Source organism: Stegodyphus dumicola, chromosome X1 (genome assembly GCF_044657685.1).
Source record: "Stegodyphus dumicola isolate Sdum_Otavi_A_Nest chromosome X1, ASM4465768v1".
NCBI classification, from domain to species: Eukaryota; Metazoa; Arthropoda; class Arachnida; order Araneae; family Eresidae; genus Stegodyphus; species Stegodyphus dumicola.
The window spans coordinates 57,352,267-57,372,498 of NC_140780.1; the positions used below are offsets into that span (position 1 = coordinate 57,352,267).

The 20,232-nt window shown below is 30.8% G+C and overlaps 1 long non-coding RNA gene across 4 annotated transcripts in view; it reads right to left on the bottom strand.

Annotated features, from left to right (window-relative positions):
* Positions 1–20,232, bottom strand: part of LOC146993154 (uncharacterized) — a 217,430-nt gene that overhangs the window by 19,258 nt on the left and 177,940 nt on the right. For 3 of the 4 annotated variants that reach the window (XR_015038412.1, XR_015038411.1, XR_015038410.1), the window contains exons 2-3: positions 7,466–7,565; positions 3,016–3,076 (exon numbers count right to left, since the gene is read on the bottom strand). This is a non-coding gene — a long non-coding RNA (uncharacterized LOC146993154). Of the gene's footprint in view, positions 1–3,015; positions 3,116–7,465; positions 7,566–20,232 lie in introns of all 4 variants that reach the window. The other variant, XR_015038413.1, reaches the window with a different exon arrangement.

Here is a 20,232-nt window from a genome sequence, read left to right on the forward strand (position 1 = left end):
AAAAATCTGCATACATTTATTAGTGTTACGAGGGTTTATTCTGAAATATTATAATGTCACTTGCAGTGAAATGATAGAAATTTTCACTCAGGGAAGGGACATTCTGTCTGGCTGCCTGGGTTCCATCCCAGCTTCTGTTACAAAAGTTTCATAGAAGAATTTTAAAAATCTAGAAACGAAACTTATGAAGAAATTATTGACCATAATTGGTTCTATGATTTAGTCATTCTTACAGACATAATAACTAAAATCTTAAACTTGAGGGGGGGGACAACCAAACTAAAGTTTTTGAATTTAAGGGTATTTTAAATTAATTTTAAATCAGAATTAATTTTGTAAAAATATTACACAAATATAAGGAATATACATTTTTACCATAATGCAATGTCGTTTTGCCACTTTGAAAATCTGGAGAACTAAAGCGTGAAATACAAGAAAACTGAAACAAACATTTGGAAAATCTCATCGAGCTTAAATTAGTTTCTAAATTAGATGTTTTGAGTGTACTTAAAATTAGGCCAACTACTACATTCACTTCAAACCCATTACATAAGACTAGTATTTATAAAAAATGGTAAAAGATTGCAAATATGTTAACAATTCTACTGATCTAGAAATAGAAATAACTGGTTTTCATCCTAATTAAGATGAAGAATATCACAAAAAGCCATTTGAATAGTCCTAGATCAGAAAAATCATGAACTGTTAAACTTTTAAAAAGATAAATTCCTGCTTTCGATATACCTAAAAATGTGAAAGAGGATTTTCAACAACAATCTTGTTAAAATCAATGTTCAGATACAGAATAACAAACAAACATCTGGACGACTGCATGGATTTCGCAATAACATCGCATGTACCAGAGGGAGAAAAAAAAAAAAAAAAACTCTCAGAAGAAATGCAATGTTAAATTTCACGTTAAAATATGATTTCCCTGTATTTAATTTTCATCTTGCTGAATTCTTTTGTAAATAATACAAAGAGTATACCTTTTCTTTAAGATATTATACCACACATTTTTATACTTTGTGTAATGCACTTATAACTGAAATATTAAAAGTGCAATATATAATTGCAGCTAGCCAAAATTTTATAAACTTAAAATTGGCTCCCATTCAGTTAAAGTTGTTAATAACTGCACCAAGGGAAGGAATGCAATTTTATTTCTTTGTCTGTATTTGGTTTCATTTTCATATAGAATGAGTTAAAAATAGGTTACCTAGGTAACAAAATTTAAACACACATTTTCAGGAAAAATTACAGAATAACAGATTTTGTTTCCCTGAAGACACAACACCTTGCTATTCCAGCTATGATACAGACTGCATACTGTCATAGAGAAATTCCTCTCTTAAACAGGGAATTCATATACTTTAATCTGTTTTTACACAAGTACTGTTTATGACTAATCCATGGTCCAGGAGTAAAATACTTTATAGTACACCCATCTAAATTTTTATTATTTTCGATCATCTGTATAGACTTTTTACCTATCAAGACTAAACTCCCAATCTGCATTCCAAATAACTCATACAATTCTTCAAGTCATATTTTACATATCTTACATAGTCTATCATTTTTAATACGGCAGGTACTTGCTGAGCGCAGACTTGTAAAGCATGATTTCGCATACAGCAGTACCTTAAAAGATCCCAATTTATTTGTCCACTGCTAGAATTTCATTCATACATGGTGCAACATTCATCCATCAACACCGGAAAGAATTTATCTGCTACTTTAAACAATTTCCATCGACTGAAAATGAAGTCCGAAAAATCTTACAAATTTCAAAAGCAATCGATGCCGAAGAATTTTCACATATGGAAGACAGAGAAGTCAAACAATGAATCAGAAAATTACAAAAGAAGAATTGGGGTCTTATAAAATCCCTTGATAATAAAAGCGCTCATTATGAAGAAGAGCTTTTAACTGAAGATAAGATGAAGAAATTGTTAAATAACACAAAAAGCAATGTCTGATCTTCTAGCGAAGAATTACCCAATTAAAGAAAAAACATGTGCTCTTTACAGCGGCACGCATACAGTTGCATCAATCATTCTTATAAGCAAAAGACATCAGCTTTCTCAAAAAATATTTCTCTCATGCATTTGCCAAGAGAACGGAAAGAAGTCCAAAAGAAACTTTCAGAGTGCTTTGCAAAACAAAGTGGAAAGTTATTCTGCAGAATTTTACTTCGATAATAATAAAACATCTCTGATTTGATTTGAAAACGAATTTTTATTTATAAAATCAATTTTAAATAGATCTTCGCAAATAGGTTCATAAAACTTCCCAATATGCCAAAATAGTTCAGATTAAGGGAAAAATTTAATAAAGTATGCTTAAAACAACTAATAAAAAGCACATTTTGAGCAGCCTTAACAGAAGACAATTTGGCCCCACTAACTTTCATTACGAGTACTCATTAAATTTTTATTTACATTTCTTTTTTGTTCAACATTTAACTTTCAATGGTTTTAAGAGAAACAGCACTTGATAGACAGACTCTAAATTCGGAAAAAACTGAAACAAAATTGGTTTATACACAGGCAGAGTAATTACACTGACCTGTTGGGAAGAGAAGACCCCGTTAGACAAGGAAAATATTAGGCCAGACAGAGAGGAAAATGCTTAGCCTCCTCCTCGTAATGCAAAAGGAGGCGACTTGGGAAAAAATTACACTACAGCAGTAATTTTGAAACCACTTAGAAGCAACAGAACTCTAACAAATCTCAGACTTCTGATAATTATAGTGTGATTAACAGTTCAACCTCACTTCGAATATTACAATACAATATAAAGAAAGAACCAATTCAGACACTTCAATATGGAATTCAAAACCTAAGAAATTAATGCATAGACGCTACCCTAAACATTAAAACATAATGTGAAGCGTTCACGTAAAATAAATAAGTAGTAAAACTCCAATATAAAGCAACATGTGAAAAGGGACCTACAAATTATAACATTCAAGCATTTCTAGTGAAAATAAAGTTAATATAAAACAAGAATTACCAGCCACAGATGTCTTTTCGCTCTGCACTATTTCTCCATTCTTTTTCTTTCATCATATGTTCTGCAACAAAAGAGTGCACAAAAATGATGATAAATTACACTAGAAGAGGCCAAGGATGGGGGAAGGAATCATTAGATTTTAACTACTTTGAAATTAAAGAATATCTATACACAAAGAGAAATATCTAATATTGTTTCTTAATATATAAAATTTCGAAAGTAGCCTTCTTTGTTTTAAATTCCAGCAATGTGCTACATTGTTACTAAAATCATGATTGCAGTCGATAGAAAAGCAAATGATTTTCCTTATACGACAGAAGTACAGTAAGCGAAAGAGATTTTTAATGTATGGGTACAACATGAACAATGAAAGAAAAAAAAATTATATGGTTATTACAGATACACAGAATAAAAGGGAAAATGATCTTCGAGAAAAGTAAATAATTTTAGCGCAGGTACAAAAATGGCACCGAAAGTCAATAAGCAGGTAATTTTAAATGACAAATAAAAAAAAATAAACTTTACTGTTAGCTTTGAAGCAGGTGTTATATATAAAACTATCTTAATTCACACACAGAATTAGTGACATAACAGATCAAAAAAGAGTAAGAATCAAACTCGTAATATATTGACATTAAAAGAGCTATACATATATACTTTTATAGCTTTTTTTTTTTTTTTTTTTTTTTTTTTTTTTAGAGAAAGAGCTGAAAAACACCATTCTAAAAACAGATTTCGAAAAACATCTTGGAAACAAAAGTCATAAACCATAAAATAAATATTTCATTCAGAATTTTAACGCAAGAACCGTTTCTAATTTTAAGTTCTTTACTTAGGTACACTCATCCATGAGAGAGGACAGCTTAGTCCAATGTACAAGAAATTATCCTGTAATATTACCACGTCACTTTAATGAAATTATAGCAATATTTCACTCAGGGAAAGAACATATTGTCTAGCTGCCCGGGTTCGAGCCCAGCTTTAATACAGCAAGCCAAAACACATCAAATGCCATTGAATGATATACCATTTTGAAATGTTGCAAAAAATTTAAATAAAATTTCGTGAATGAGCTATTGCAATTACCTATATACTAAAATTTTGACCAAAAATTCAACAAAACTAAGATACTCTTTTTTTCTTTCGAAGGAATCAAAGTCATATACTAACGTAGGGATGCTCAACTTATTGTACTATAAAACCTAAACATAGGAATGAAATTTTGTCAGCTATGTGAGATGTCCAATACCGAGAAATTCCATAAATTGTAGATTAGAACGTACCTCTCAAAACACACGAAAGGTAAAACACAATTCAAATACTTTACTTTTAGTCTTGAAGCAGATGTTCTATATTAAACTGTCTTAGCTCACATACAGAATTAGTAATATAATAGCTCAAAATGTTGTAAGAACCAAACACGCATTATATAAACATTAAAAAAAAAATCTACATACATTTATTAGTGTTACGAGGGTTTATTCTAAAATATTATAATGTCACTTTCAGAGAAATGATAGAAATTTTCACTCAGGAATGGGACATTCTGTCTGGCTGCCTGGGTTCCATTCCAGCTTCTGTTAAAAAGTTTGATAGAAGAATTTTAAGAATCCAGAAACGAAACTCATCAAGAAATTATTGACCATAATTGGTTCTACGATTTAGTCATTCTTACAGACATAATAACTAATATCTTAAACTTGAGCAGGGAAGAGAACTAAAGTGTTTGAATTTAATGTTATTTTAAATTCATTTTAAATCCAAATTAATTTTGTAAAAATATTACACAAATATAAGGAATATACATTTTTACCATAATGCAATGTCGTTTTGCCACTTTGAAAATCTGGAGAACTAAAGCGTGAAATACAAGAAAACTGAAACAAACATTTGGAAAATCTCATCGAGCTTAAATTAGTTTCTAAATTAGATGTTTTGAGTGTACTTAAAATTAGGCCAACTACTACATTCACTTCAAACCCATTACATAAGACTAGTATTATAAAAAATGGTAAAAGATTGCAAATATGTTAACAATTCTACTGATCTAGAAATAGAAATAACTGGTTTTCATCCTAATTAAGATGAAGAATATCACAAAAAGCCATTTGAATAGTCCTAGATCAGAAAAATCATGAACTGTTAAACTTTTAAAAAGATAAATTCCTGCTTTCGATCTACCTAAAAATGTGAAAGAGGATTTTCAACAACAATCTTGTTAAAATCAATGTTCAGATACAGAATAACAAACAAACATCTGGACGACTGCATGGATTTAGCAATAACATCGCATGTACCAGAGGGAGGAAAAAAAAAAAAACTCTCAGAAGAAATGCAATGTTAAATTTCACATTAAAATATGATTTCCCTGTATTTAATTTTCATCTTGCTGAATTCTTTTGTAAATAATACAAAGAGTATACCTTTTCTTTAAGATATTATACCACACATTTTTATACTTTGTGTAATGCACTTATAACTGAAATATTAAAAGTGCAATATATAATTGCAGCTAGCCAAAATTTTATAAACTTAAAATTGGCTCCCATTCAGTTAAAGTTGTTAATAACTGCACCAAGGGAAGGAATGCAATTTTATTTCTTTGTCTGTATTTGGTTTCATTTTCATATAGAATGAGTTAAAAATAGGTTACCTAGGTAACAAAATTTAAACACACATTTTCAGGAAAAATTACAGAATAACAGATTTTGTTTCCCTGAAGACACAACACCTCGCTATTCCACCTATGATACAGACTGCATACTGTCATAGAGAAATTCCTTTCTTAAACAGGGAATTCATATACTTTAATCTGTTTTTACACAAGTACTGTTTATGACTAATCCATGGTCCAGGAGTAAAATACTTTATAGTACACCCATCTAAATTTTTATTTATTTCCGGTCATCTGTATAGACTTTTTACCTATCACGACTAAACTCCCAATCTGCATTCCAAATAACTCATACAATTCTTCAAGTCATATTTTACATATTTTACATAGTCTATCATTTTTAATACGGCAGGTACTTGCTGAGCGCAGACTTGTAAAGCATGATTTCGCGTACAGCAGTACCTTAAAAGATCCCATTTTATTTGTCCACTGCTAGAATTTCATTCATACGTGGTGCAACATTCATCCATCAACACCGGAAAGAATTTATCTGCTACTTTAAACAATTTCCATCGACTGAAAATGAAGTCCGAAAAATCTTACAAATTTCAAAAGCAATCGATGCCGAAGAATTTTCACATATGGAAGACAGAGAAGTCAAACAATGAATCAGAAAATTACAAAAGAAGAATTGGGGTCTTATAAAATCCCTTGATAATAAAAGCGCTCATTATGAAGAAGAGCTTTTAACTGAAGATAAGATGAAGAAATTGTTAAATAACACAAAAAGCAATGTCTGATCTTCTAGCGAAGAATTACCCAATTAAAGAAAAAACATGTGCTCTTTACAGCGGCACGCATACAGTTGCATCAATCATTCTTATAAGCAAAAGACATCAGCTTTCTCAAAAAATATTTCTCTCATGCATTTGCCAAGAGAACGGAAAGAAGTCCAAAAGAAACTTTCAGAGTGCTTTGCAAAACAAAGTGGAAAGTTATTCTGCAGAATTTTACTTCGATAATAATAAAACATCTCTGATTTGATTTCAAAACGAATTTTTATTTGTGAAATCAATTTTAAATAGATCTTCGCAAATAGGTTCATAAAACTTCCCAATATGCCAAAATAGTTCAGATTAAGGGAAAAATTTAATAAAGTATGCTTAAAACAACTAATAAAAAGCACATTTTGAGCAGCCTTAACAGAAGACAATTTGGCCCCACTAACTTTCATTACGAGTACTCATTAAATTTTTATTTACATTTCTTTTTTGTTCAACATTTAACTTTCAATGGTTTTAAGAGAAACAGCACTTGATAGACAGACTCTAAATTCGGAAAAAACTGAAACAAAATTGGTTTATACACAGGCAGAGTAATTACACTGACCTGTTGGAAAGAGAAGACCCCGTTAGACAAGGAAAATATTAGGCCAGACAGAGAGGAAAATGCTTAGCCTCCTCCTCGTAATGCAAAAGGAGGCCACTTGGGAAAAAATTACACTACAGCAGTAATTTTGAAACCACTTAGAAGCAACAGAACTCTAACAAATCTCAGACTTCTGATAATTATAGTGTGATTAACAGTTCAACCTCACTTCGAATATTACAATACAATATAAAGAAAGAACCAATTCAGACACTTCAATATGGAATTCAAAACCTAAGAAATTAATGCATAGACGCTACCCTAAACATTAAAACATAATGTGAAGCGTTCACGTAAAATAAATAAGTAGTAAAACTCCAATATAAAGCAACATGTGAAAAGGGACCTACAAATTATAACATTCAAGCATTTCTAGTGAAAATAAAGTTAATATAAAACAAGAATTACCAGCCACAGATGTCTTTTCGCTCTGCACTATTTCTCCATTCTTTTTCTTTCATCATATGTTCTGCAACAAAAGAGTGCACAAAAATGATGATAAATTACACTAGAAGAGGCCAAGGATGGGGGAAGGAATCATTAGATTTTAACTACTTTGAAATTAAAGAATATCTATACACAAAGAGAAATATCTAATATTGTTTCTTAATATATAAAATTTCGAAAGTAGCCTTCTTTGTTTTAAATTCCAGCAATGTGCTACAATGTTACTAAAATCATGATTGCAGTCGATAGAAAAGCAAATGATTTTCCTTATACGACAGAAGTACAGTAAGCCAAAGAGGTTTTTAATGTATGGGTACAACATGAACAATGAAAGAAAAAAAAATTATACAGTTATTACAGATACACAGAATAAAAGGGAATATTATCTTCGAGAAAAGTAAATAATTTTAGCGCAGGTACAAAAATGGCACCGAAAGTCAATAAGCAGGTAATTTTAAATGACAAATAAAAAAAATAAACTTTACTGTTAGCTTTGAAGCAGGTGTTATATATAAAACTATCTTAATTCACACACAGAATTAGTGACATAACAGATCAAAAAAGAGTAAGAATCAAACTCGTAATATATTGACATTAAAAGAGCTATACATATATACTTTTATAGCTTTTTTTTTTTTTTTTTTTTTTTTTTTTTTAGAGAAAGAGCTGAAAAACACCATTCTAAAAACAGATTTCGAAAAACATCTTGGAAACAAAAGTCATAAACCATAAAATAAATATTTCATTCAGAATTTTAACGCAAGAACCGTTTCTAATTTTAAGTTCTTTACTTAGGTACACTCATCCATGAGAGAGGACAGCTTAGTCCAATGTACAAGAAATTATCCTGTAATATTACCACGTCACTTTAATGAAATTATAGCAATATTTCACTCAGGGAAAGAACATATTGTCTAGCTGCCCGGGTTCGAGCCCAGCTTTAATACAGCAAGCCAAAACACATCAAATGCCATTGAATGATATACCATTTTGAAATGTTGCAAAAAATTTAAATAAAATTTCGTGAATGAGCTATTGCAATTACCTATATACTAAAATTTTGACCAAAAATTCAACAAAACTAAGATACTCTTTTTTTCTTTCGAAGGAATCAAAGTCATATACTAACGTAGGGATGCTCAACTTATTGTACTATAAAACCTAAACATAGGAATGAAATTTTGTCAGCTATGTGAGATGTCCAATACCGAGAAATTCCATAAATTGTAGATTAGAACGTACCTCTCAAAACACACGAAAGGTAAAACACAATTCAAATACTTTACTTTTAGTCTTGAAGCAGATGTTCTATATTAAACTGTCTTAGCTCACATACAGAATTAGTAATATAATAGCTCAAAATGTTGTAAGAACCAAACACGCATTATATAAACATTAAAAAAAAAATCTACATACATTTATTAGTGTTACGAGGGTTTATTCTGAAATATTATAATGTCACTTTCAGAGAAATGATAGAAATTTTCACTCAGGAATGGGACATTCTGTCTGGCTGCCTGGGTTCCATTCCAGCTTCTGTTAAAAAGTTTGATAGAAGAATTTTAAGAATCCAGAAACGAAACTCATCAAGAAATTATTGACCATAATTGGTTCTACGATTTAGTCATTCTTACAGACATAATAACTAATATCTTAAACTTGAGCAGGGAAGAGAACTAAAGTGTTTGAATTTAATGTTATTTTAAATTCATTTTAAATCCAAATTAATTTTGTAAAAATATTACACAAATATAAGGAATATACATTTTTACCATAATGCAATGTCGTTTTGCCACTTTGAAAATCTGGAGAACTAAAGCGTGAAATACAAGAAAACTGAAACAAACATTTGGAAAATCTCATCGAGCTTAAATTAGTTTCTAAATTAGATGTTTTGAGTGTACTTAAAATTAGGCCAACTACTACATTCACTTCAAACCCATTACATAAGACTAGTATTATAAAAAATGGTAAAAGATTGCAAATATGTTAACAATTCTACTGATCTAGAAATAGAAATAACTGGTTTTCATCCTAATTAAGATGAAGAATATCACAAAAAGCCATTTGAATAGTCCTAGATCAGAAAAATCATGAACTGTTAAACTTTTAAAAAGATAAATTCCTGCTTTCGATCTACCTAAAAATGTGAAAGAGGATTTTCAACAACAATCTTGTTAAAATCAATGTTCAGATACAGAATAACAAACAAACATCTGGACGACTGCATGGATTTAGCAATAACATCGCATGTACCAGAGGGAGGAAAAAAAAAAACTCTCAGAAGAAATGCAATGTTAAATTTCACATTAAAATATGATTTCCCTGTATTTAATTTTCATCTTGCTGAATTCTTTTGTAAATAATACAAAGAGTATACCTTTTCTTTAAGATATTATACCACACATTTTTATACTTTGTGTAATGCACTTATAACTGAAATATTAAAAGTGCAATATATAATTGCCGCTAGCCAAAATTTTATAAACTTAAAATTGGCTCCCATTCAGTTAAAGTTGTTAATAACTGCACCAAGGGAAGGAATGCAATTTTATTTCTTTGTCTGTATTTGGTTTCATTTTCATATAGAATGAGTTAAAAATAGGTTACCTAGGTAACAAAATTTAAACACACATTTTCAGGAAAAATTACAGAATAACAGATTTTGTTTCCCTGAAGACACAACACCTCGCTATTCCACCTATGATACAGACTGCATACTGTCATAGAGAAATTCCTTTCTTAAACAGGGAATTCATATACTTTAATCTGTTTTTACACAAGTACTGTTTATGACTAATCCATGGTCCAGGAGTAAAATACTTTATAGTACACCCATCTAAATTTTTATTTATTTCCGGTCATCTGTATAGACTTTTTACCTATCACGACTAAACTCCCAATCTGCATTCCAAATAACTCATACAATTCTTCAAGTCATATTTTACATATTTTACATAGTCTATCATTTTTAATACGGCAGGTACTTGCTGAGCGCAGACTTGTAAAGCATGATTTCGCGTACAGCAGTACCTTAAAAGATCCCATTTTATTTGTCCACTGCTAGAATTTCATTCATACGTGGTGCAACATTCATCCATCAACACCGGAAAGAATTTATCTGCTACTTTAAACAATTTCCATCGACTGAAAATGAAGTCCGAAAAATCTTACAAATTTCAAAAGCAATCGATGCCGAAGAATTTTCACATATGGAAGACAGAGAAGTCAAACAATGAATCAGAAAATTACAAAAGAAGAATTGGGGTCTTATAAAATCCCTTGATAATAAAAGCGCTCATTATGAAGAAGAGCTTTTAACTGAAGATAAGATGAAGAAATTGTTAAATAACACAAAAAGCAATGTCTGATCTTCTAGCGAAGAATTACCCAATTAAAGAAAAAACATGTGCTCTTTACAGCGGCACGCATACAGTTGCATCAATCATTCTTATAAGCAAAAGACATCAGCTTTCTCAAAAAATATTTCTCTCATGCATTTGCCAAGAGAACGGAAAGAAGTCCAAAAGAAACTTTCAGAGTGCTTTGCAAAACAAAGTGGAAAGTTATTCTGCAGAATTTTACTTCGATAATAATAAAACATCTCTGATTTGATTTCAAAACGAATTTTTATTTGTGAAATCAATTTTAAATAGATCTTCGCAAATAGGTTCATAAAACTTCCCAATATGCCAAAATAGTTCAGATTAAGGGAAAAATTTAATAAAGTATGCTTAAAACAACTAATAAAAAGCACATTTTGAGCAGCCTTAACAGAAGACAATTTGGCCCCACTAACTTTCATTACGAGTACTCATTAAATTTTTATTTACATTTCTTTTTTGTTCAACATTTAACTTTCAATGGTTTTAAGAGAAACAGCACTTGATAGACAGACTCTAAATTCGGAAAAAACTGAAACAAAATTGGTTTATACACAGGCAGAGTAATTACACTGACCTGTTGGGAAGAGAAGACCCCGTTAGACAAGGAAAATATTAGGCCAGACAGAGAGGAAAATGCTTAGCCTCCTCCTCGTAATGCAAAAGGAGGCCACTTGGGAAAAAATTACACTACAGCAGTAATTTTGAAACCACTTAGAAGCAACAGAACTCTAACAAATCTCAGACTTCTGATAATTATAGTGTGATTAACAGTTCAACCTCACTTCGAATATTACAATACAATATAAAGAAAGAACCAATTCAGACACTTCAATATGGAATTCAAAACCTAAGAAATTAATGCATAGACGCTACCCTAAACATTAAAACATAATGTGAAGCGTTCACGTAAAATAAATAAGTAGTAAAACTCCAATATAAAGCAACATGTGAAAAGGGACCTACAAATTATAACATTCAAGCATTTCTAGTGAAAATAAAGTTAATATAAAACAAGAATTACCAGCCACAGATGTCTTTTTGCTCTGCACTATTTCTCCATTCTTTTTCTTTCATGATATGTTCTGCAATCCAAGAGTGCACAAAAATGATGACAAATTACACTAGAAGAGGCCAAGGATGGGGGAAGGAATCATTAGATTTTAACTACTTTGAAATTAAAAAATATCTATACACAAAGAGAAATATCTAATATTGTTTCTTAATATATAAAATTTCGAAAGTAGCCTTCTTTGTTTTAAATTCCAGCAATGTGCTACATTGTTACTAAAATCATGATTGCAGTCGATAGAAAAGCAAATGATTTTCCTTATACGACAGAAGTACAGTAAGCGAAAGAGGTTTTTAATGTATGGGTACAACATGAACAATGAAAGAAAAAAAAAAATTATACAGTTATTACAGATACACAGAATAAAAGGGAAAATGATCTTCGAGAAAAGTAAATAATTTTAGCGCAGGTACAAAAATGGCACCGAAAGTCAATAAGCAGGTAATTTTAAATGACAAATAAACAAAATAAACTTTACTGTTAGCTTTGAAGCAGGTGTTATATATAAAACTATCTTAATTCACACACAGAATTAGTGACATAACAGATCAAAAAAGAGTAAGCATCAAACTCGCAATATATTGACATTAAAAGAGCTATACATATATACTTTTATAGCTTTTTTTTTTTTTTTTTTTTTTAGAGAAAGAGCTGAAAAACACCATTCTAAAAACAGATTTCGAAAAACATCTTGGAAACAAAAGTCATAAACCATAAAATAAATATTTCATTCAGAATTTTAACGCAAGAACCGTTTCTAATTTTAAGTTCTTTACTTAGGTACACTCATCCATGAGAGAGGACAGCTTAGTCCAATGTACAAGAAATTATCCTGTAATATTACCACGTCACTTTAATGAAATTATAGCAATATTTCACTCAGGGAAAGAACATATTGTCTAGCTGCCCGGGTTCGAGCCCAGCTTTAATACAGCAAGCCAAAACACATCAAATGCCATTGAATGATATACCATTTTGAAATGTTGCAAAAAATTTAAATAAAATTTCGTGAATGAGCTATTGCAATTACCTATATACTAAAATTTTGACCAAAAATTCAACAAAACTAAGATACTCTTTTTTTCTTTCGAAGGAATCAAAGTCATATACTAACGTAGGGATGCTCAACTTATTGTACTATAAAACCTAAACATAGGAATGAAATTTTGTCAGCTATGTGAGATGTCCAATACCGAGAAATTCCATAAATTGTAGATTAGAACGTACCTCTCAAAACACACGAAAGGTAAAACACAATTCAAATACTTTACTTTTAGTCTTGAAGCAGATGTTCTATATTAAACTGTCTTAGCTCACATACAGAATTAGTAATATAATAGCTCAAAATGTTGTAAGAACCAAACACGCATTATATAAACATTAAAAAAAAAATCTACATACATTTATTAGTGTTACGAGGGTTTATTCTAAAATATTATAATGTCACTTTCAGAGAAATGATAGAAATTTTCACTCAGGAATGGGACATTCTGTCTGGCTGCCTGGGTTCCATTCTAGCTTCTGTTAAAAAGTTTGATAGAAGAATTTTAAGAATCCAGAAACGAAACTCATCAAGAAATTATTGACCATAATTGGTTCTACGATTTAGTCATTCTTACAGACATAATAACTAATATCTTAAACTTGAGCAGGGAAGAGAACTAAAGTGTTTGAATTTAATGTTATTTTAAATTCATTTTAAATCAAAATTAATTTTGTAAAAAAATTACACAAATATAAGGAATATACATTTTTACCATAATGCAATGTCGTTTTGCCACTTTGAAAATCTGGAGAACTAAAGCGTGAAATACAAGAAAACTGAAACAAACATTTGGAAAATCTCATCGAGCTTAAATTAGTTTCTAAATTAGATGTTTTGAGTGTACTTAAAATTAGGCCAACTACTACATTCACTTCAAACCCATTACATAAGACTAGTATTTATAAAAAATGGTAAAAGATTGCAAATATGTTAACAATTCTACTGATCTAGAAATAGAAATAACTGGTTTTCATCCTAATTAAGATGAAGAATATCACAAAAAGCCATTTAAATAGTCCTAGATCAGAAAAATCATGAACTGTTAAACTTTTAAAAAGATAAATTCCTGCTTTCGATCTACCTAAAAATGTGAAAGAGGATTTTCAACAACAATCTTGTTAAAATCAATGTTCAGATACAGAATAACAAACAAACATCTGGACGACTGCATGGATTTAGCAATAACATCGCATGTACTTGAGGGAGAAAAAAAAAAAACTCTCAGAAGAAATGCAATGTTAAATTTCACATTAAAATATGATTTCCCTGTATTTAATTTTCATCTTGCTGAATTCTTTTGTAAATAATACAAAGAGTATACCTTTTCTTTAAGATATTATACCACACATTTTTATACTTAGTGTAATGCACTTATAACTGAAATATTAAAAGTGCAATATATAATTGCAGCTAGCCAAAATTTTATAAACTTAAAATTGGCTCCCATTCAGTTAAAGTTGTTAATAACTGCACCAACGGAAGGAATGCAATTTTATTTCTTTGTCTGTATTTGGTTTCATTTTCATATAGAATGAGTTAAAAATAGGTTACCTAGGTAACAAAATTTAAACACACATTTTCAGGAAAAATTACAGAATAACAGATTTTGTTTCCCTGAAGACACAACACCTCGCTATTCCAGCTATGATACAGACTGCATACTGTCATAGAGAAATTCCTTTCTTAAACAGGGAATTCATATACTTTAATCTGTTTTTACACAAGTACTGTTTATGACTAATCCATGGTCCAGGAGTAAAATGCTACACCCATCTAAATTTTTATTATTTCCGGTCATCTGTATACACTGTTTACCTATCATGACTAAACTCCCAATCTGCATTCCAAATAACTCATACCGTTCTTCAAGTCATATTTCGTAGTCTATCATTTTTAATACGGAAGGTACTTGCTGAACGCAGACTTGTAAAGCATGATTTCGCGTACAGCAGTACCTTAAAAGATACCATTTTATTTGTCCACTGCTAGAATTTCATTCATACGTGGAGCAACATTCATCCATCAACACCGGAAAGAATTTATCTGCTACTTTAAACAATTTCCATCGACTGAAAATGAAGTCTGAAAAATCTTACAAATTTCAAAAGCAATCGATGCCGAAGAATTTTCACATATGGAAGACAGAGAAGTCAAACAATGAATCAGAAAATTACAAAAGAAGAATTGGGGTCTTATAAAACCCCTTGATAATAAAAGCGCTCATTATGAAGAAGAGCTTTTAACTGAAGATAAGATGAAGAAATTGTTAAATAACACAAAAAGCAATGTCTGATCTTCTAGCGAAGAATTACCCAATTAAAGAAAAAACATGTGCTCTTCACAGCGGCACGCATACAGTTGCATCAATCATTTCTATAAGCAAAAGACATCAGCTTTCTCAAAAAATATTTCTCTCATGCATTTGCCAAGAGAACGGAAAGAAGTCCAAAAGAAACTTTCAGAGTGCTTTGCAAAACAAAGTGGAAAGTTATTCTGCAGAATTTTACTTCGATAATAATAAAACATCTCTGATTTGATTTCAAAACGAATTTTTATTTGTGAAATCAATTTTAAATAGATCTTCGCAAATAGGTTCATAAAACTTCCCAATATGCCAAAATAGTTCAGATTAAGGGAAAAATTTAATAAAGTATGCTTAAAACAACTAATAAAAAGCACATTTTGAGCAGCCTTAACAGAAGACAATTTGGCCCCACTAACTTTCATTACGAGTACTCATTAAATTTTTATTTACATTTCTTTTTTGTTCAACATTTAACTTTCAATGGTTTTAAGAGAAACAGCACTTGATAGACAGACTCTAAATTCGGTAAAAACTGAAACAAAATTGGTTTATACACAGGCAGAGTAGTTACACTGACCTGTTGGGAAGAGAAGACCCCGTTAGACAAGGAAAATATTAGGCCAGACAGAGAGGAAAATGCTTAGCCTCCTCCTCGTAATGCGAAAGGTGGCGACTTGGGAAAAAATTACACTACAGCAGTAATTTTGAAACCACTAAGAAGCAAGAGAACTCTAACAAATCTCAGACTTCTGATAATTATAGTGTGATTAACAGTTCAACCTCACTTCGAATATTACAATACAATATAAAGAAAGAACCAATTCAGACACTTCAATATGGAATTCAAAACCTAAGAAATTAATGCATAGACGCTAGCCTAAACATTAAAACATAATGTGAAGCGTTCACGTAAAATAAATAAGAAGTAAAACTCCAATATAAAGCAACATGTGAAAAGGGACCTACAAATTATAACATTCAAGCATTTCTAGTGAAAATAAAGTTAATATAAAACAAGAATTACCAGCCACAGATGTCTTTTTGCTCTGCACTATTTCTCCATTCTTTTTCTTTCATGATATGTTCTGCAATCCAAGAGCGCACAAAAATGATGACAAATTACACTAGAAAAGGCCAAGGATGGGGGAAGGAATCATTAGATTTTAACTACTTTGAAATTAAAGAATATCTATACACAAAGAGAAATATCTAATATTGTTTCTTAATATATAAAATTTCGAAAGTAGCCTTCTTTGTTTTAAATTCCAGCAATGTGCTACATTGTTACTAAAATCATGATTGCAGTCGATAGAAAAGCAAATGATTTTCCTTATACGACAGAAGTACAGTAAGCGAAAGAGGTTTTTAATGTATGGGTACAACATGAACAATGAAAGAAAAACAAATTATACAGTTATTACGGATACACAGAATAAATGGGATAATGATCTTCAAGAAGAGTAAATAATTTCGGCGATGGTAGAAAGATGGCACCGAAAGACAATAAGCCGGTAATTTTAAATGACAAATAATCAAAATAAACTTTACTGTTATTTTTGAAGCAGGTGTTATACATTAAACTACCTTAATTCACACACACACAATTAGTGACATTTTGGAAAGTTATGTCACATAACTTAAAAGAAGTATTTCAATCAGAATTTTTACGTAAGAAACGTTTTTAATTTTAAGTTCTTTAACTAGGTACTCTCATGCATGAGAGGTGACAGCTTAGCCCAACGTACGAGGTGTTTATCCTGAAATATTACCAGGTCACTTTCAACGAAATGACAGCAATATTTCACAGAGGAAAAGAACATGCCTAGCTGACTGGATTCCACCCCGACTTAAATACAGCAAGCCAAAACATATCTAATGCCGTTTTTCCAAGATGGAGTCGTCCGCTTTTTCCCAAAATGGCGTCCCAATTCAAAGAGTGGGAGAATAGCGTCTACATTCGAAAACGGCAGCCTATGAGAGAGGCGATTCTATTATTTTCATCGGGGAGTAGGGAAGTTAGAATGGTTTTCTGAGGAACGCCAACAGCAGTGCACGATGTTTGCTTACATTAGGAAGTTCAGAAAATTGCAAAGGTGGATTGCGTTAGTTTTTGCGGTTACTTTCAGGGAAATATTAGGCAGTTTTTATTGGTTTGCTGATAGAGGGCGAATAGATACTTTACCTTTATAAATCCGCGTTTATCTATTTAAACTTCAGAAGATTTATGATGAAGTGAATATATTCAACACAACAAAACGCAAGCTTAAGACTTGTAAATCTTTTAAAAAACAACACATTGATAATTAAAAATATTATTTATAGTTCATCATTAAAAACTTTTTATAAATGCATAGTTATCATATAATTAACAATTCATCCATGCATTATCTCATTATTTATTATAATTAGAAGAGATGATATTTTTTACAGTAATGTTTAAAAATTTGCTGTTGTCTATTAAAAGATTTACAAGTCTTACGATTGTGTTCTGTTGTGTTAAATATATTCTCTTCATCTTAAATCTTCTGAAGTTTAAATAGATAAACGCGGATTATAAAGGTAAATTGCCTATTTACCCTCTATCAGCAAACCGAAAAAACTGCCTAATATTTCCCTGTAAGTAATCGTAGAAACTAAGGCAATCCACCTTAGCAATTTTTTGAACTTCCAAATGTAAGCAAACATATAGTCCACTGCCATTGCATTCCTCATAAAACCATTCTAACTCCTCTACTCCCCGATGAAAATAATAGAATCGCCTGTCTCATAGGCTGCCGTTTTGGGATGTAGACGCTAGTAGAGAGGGAAAGGGGTAGGAGTTGAACTGCGGTGCTTAACCACCAGGGTGCCTGGGCGCCATAGCCCTACCCCTCACCGTATAACATGATAAAAGTTTCGAATTATGAGAAATATAACTGAATGTGCTAAATAATTAAAACATACTTTTTCCTTAAGTACCTAATTACTAATCCATACATAATTAACTATTTTTAACAACTATTTCACAGAAGAATACATATGGAGATTCTTTGGGCGTAGTGAGCGGTCATATCAAAGAATGTCTATGCAAAAACAATACATATTCTTTGGTCATATCAAGGAGGTTAGAATAGAAGGAGGGAAGGTTCAACTCAAACGGTGAGGCTTGGCGGCCATGTTCCTGTTATCGCTGTGACTTGTGCAAGGAAGTCTGTAATTGGAATATTTTTTTTTTCTTTTCTTTTTGAAGCATGTCATCTTGTGTTGTATATGGATGCACAAAAAGATTTTTGAAAAAGATTCCTGGGATTACTTTTCACGCGTAAGTATTGATTTTCTTTTTTTTTTTATGTAATTTGATAACTATGGTAAAAAAATATCACAATGTCATGTTGTTTTTTTTTCCAGATGTAAAAAAGGGACTTAATAATAATCAAAATATGTTAAATACATTTTAATGTTTCTGTTTATAGCTGGAATCTTTGTTCCTTAACACACAATGATGTATGCTAGGATTTAAACTGTATAATTTGAACGTTTTAGGTAATGCGTTTGATAATTTTCATGAAAAATTAGACACCAATTGTTACTATTTTTATGGTTTTTAAAGGTATTAAATAAAGTAATGCTTTTCTTTATGTATTAATTATTATTCAATTTAAAATTTTTGAACTGTTAAGAATATAATTTGTGCATTTGATCAAGACAAACTAACTTTTCTGTTGTTAAAATGTTTTTGCATAAATTTACAAATTTGTGGGCAGTATAGCAATAAAAGTAAGTAAAATATTTACACAACTGAACATGTGTAAAGATGTATCCAAAAGTATAGGTATATTTCTCTAATTTAGCTTAATTCAAGGCAATTTCTTTCAGATTCTTAAATATGAAATGCGTATAAACTGAAATCACATAATTCACATGAATCTGTTTTATTTTATTAATATTTATATTCTTGTTGTTATAAGATTGTTAGTTGTGAAAAGAGTTTAAAACTTTCATTTAAAAAAAATGCAACCTGTGACTATTTTTTAGATAATTATCTGCTATTAATTTCAGGTTAAATATATTTTAAATGATTCTTTGAAATTTTACAATACTGTGAATAAATCAGAAATATCACTTCTTAAAGGAAAAACTGGAAAGTACACCCACAGGTTGCTAATAAAACCTAAACAAATTCTATTTTTAAAGGCTTTAATGTTATGCCCATGCATTTATATTTCGAACTATTTCTTAATGATTTTCTGTACGTAGTAAATTACGGGTATTATCATCTTTATAAGATATCATATATAAAATATGTAAAATTTCATTATAAATTTTACATATATTTAGTGGAAAATACATGCACGGAACAGCTTAAAAACACGTACTTTTCACTGACGTAATGCAATGTTTTGAAGTTACAAACATGGACGCCGCTTGTTCAGTGGAGTTTCATTTCCCGATAGTGGAGGAAACTGCGAACCCTCCTCCTTATATTCTAACCTCCTTGGGTCATATCCGTTCTCCAAGGTGATGTCGTCCGCTTTTCTCAAAATGGCGTCCCAATTCAAAGAGAGATAGTGATCATTTTTCAGTCTTTCTCATCCTCTGGAATCTCAAATCCTTCCAGTGCCCTCAAACAGGTAAAGAATTTCCTGCGAAATGTGTCCTCTGTGGAGGAGGACATGCATCTTGTAGTAAGGAATGCCCCAAAAGACCAGGAAATATAGATATTGAAAAAATTAATGAAGAAACACCAAACAATTCCCCAAATATGCAAAATCACCAGACTCACTCTACTCTCAGCCAATCACGTAATCAAGGATCAAGGAAGTTAATTTACGGAGTGCGCTAGGCTAGGCCTTTAACTCCGCATCATCAGAGATAGAATAATTACATCAAAAGAGGGGTTCATCTAATAAGGGAAAATTTTGAAGCCTAATTATAAAAATAAAA